This window comes from Perkinsus marinus, assembly GCF_000006405.1.
Source record: "Perkinsus marinus ATCC 50983 genomic scaffold scf_1104296952352, whole genome shotgun sequence".
NCBI classification, from domain to species: Eukaryota; Perkinsozoa; order Perkinsida; family Perkinsidae; genus Perkinsus; species Perkinsus marinus.
Window position 1 is genome coordinate 1 of NW_003208888.1, and position 1,327 is coordinate 1,327.

General features: G+C 47.9%; 6 non-coding genes across 6 annotated transcripts; all 6 read right to left on the bottom strand.

Annotated features, from left to right (window-relative positions):
- Positions 1–54: 54 nt before the first annotated feature.
- Pmar_PMAR024251 lies at positions 55–128 on the bottom strand. Its single transcript has one exon. It is a non-coding gene; the product is annotated as a tRNA-Arg (tRNA).
- A 92-nt stretch (positions 129–220) lies between these two features.
- Pmar_PMAR024252 lies at positions 221–294 on the bottom strand. The gene has a single exon. It is a non-coding gene; the product is annotated as a tRNA-Arg (tRNA).
- A 92-nt stretch (positions 295–386) lies between these two features.
- Positions 387–460, bottom strand: Pmar_PMAR024253. Its single transcript has one exon. It is a non-coding gene; the product is annotated as a tRNA-Arg (tRNA).
- A 92-nt stretch (positions 461–552) lies between these two features.
- On the bottom strand, positions 553–626 carry Pmar_PMAR024254. Its single transcript has one exon. It is a non-coding gene; the product is annotated as a tRNA-Arg (tRNA).
- A 92-nt stretch (positions 627–718) lies between these two features.
- Pmar_PMAR024255 lies at positions 719–792 on the bottom strand. The gene has a single exon. It is a non-coding gene; the product is annotated as a tRNA-Arg (tRNA).
- A 92-nt stretch (positions 793–884) lies between these two features.
- Pmar_PMAR024256 lies at positions 885–958 on the bottom strand. The gene has a single exon. It is a non-coding gene; the product is annotated as a tRNA-Arg (tRNA).
- Between the last annotated feature and the right edge of the window lie 369 nt (positions 959–1,327).

Here is a 1,327-nt window from a genome sequence, read left to right on the forward strand (position 1 = left end):
TGCCTTCCGCTCCATAGTTTTACCTTGGATGGGGAAAAGTTAACCAGAGTTATATACTCTGGGCGGGACTTGAACCCGCAACCTTTGGATTAGAAGTCCAACGCTCTATTCGATTGAGCCACCAGAGCTGAGAAAGGCTTGTTGACCTCCTGTTCATGTGAACACTGCCTTCCATTCACATAGTTTTACCTCGTATAGGGAAAAGTTAACCAGAGTTATATACTCTGGGCGGGACTTGAACCCGCAACCTTTAGATTAGAAGTCCAACGCTCTATCCGATTGAGCCACCAGAGCTGAGAAAGACTTGTTGACCTCCTGTTCATGTGAACACTGCCTTCCGCTCACATAGTTTTACCTTGGATGGGGAAAAGTTAACCAGAGTTATATACTCTGGGCGGGACTTGAACCCGCAACCTTTGGATTAGAAGTCCAACGCTCTATCCGATTGAGCCACCAGAGCTGAGAAAGGCTTGTTGACCTCCTGTTCATGTGAACACTGCCTTCCGTTCACATAGTTTTACCTCGTATAGGGAAAAGTTAACCAGAGTTATATACTCTGGGCGAGACTTGAACCCGCAACCTTTGGATTAGAAGTCTAACGCTCTATCCGATTGAGCCACCAGAGCTGAGAAAGGCTTGTTGACCTCCTGTTCATGTGAACACTGCCTTCCCTTCACATAGTTTTACCTCGTATAGGGAAAAGTTAACCAGAGTTATATACTCTGGGCGGAACTTGAACCCGCAACCTTTGGATTAGAAGTCCAACGCTCTATCCGATTGAGCCACCAGAGCTGAGAAAGACTTGTTGACCTCCTGTTCATGTGAACACTGCCTTCCGCTCACATAGTTTTACTTTGGATGGGGAAAAGTTAACCAGAGTTATATACTCTGGGCGGGACTTGAACCCGCAACCTTTGGATTAGAAGTCCAACGCTCTATTCGATTGAGCCACCAGAGCTGAGAAAGGCTTGTTGACCTCCTGTTCATGTGAACACTGTCAGAACTTTTCATCTCTTGTTCATCGACCGTTATCGTCCGTTTGCGTAGTCTTACCTCTTGTTGGGCATTAGCGTATCGGCGGCGAGCCGCGGGGGGAGGCAGATTCTTGCACAGGCACTTCATTGTTCAGATGTTGTGATACATTCCGACATACAAGTTTTCAAACCCCGAGCGGCGGATGAATTCAACGAGGATGCAGTTATAGAGCTCAAAACATTCCCATTGAAAGGAGAAGAGCCCTTCCTATGCACCCAAGCGGCCGGGGGAAGCCTTACGCACTTCGCGCACGCAGGCACCGACTATGCTCTCGATTTCAGGTGTGAGATAG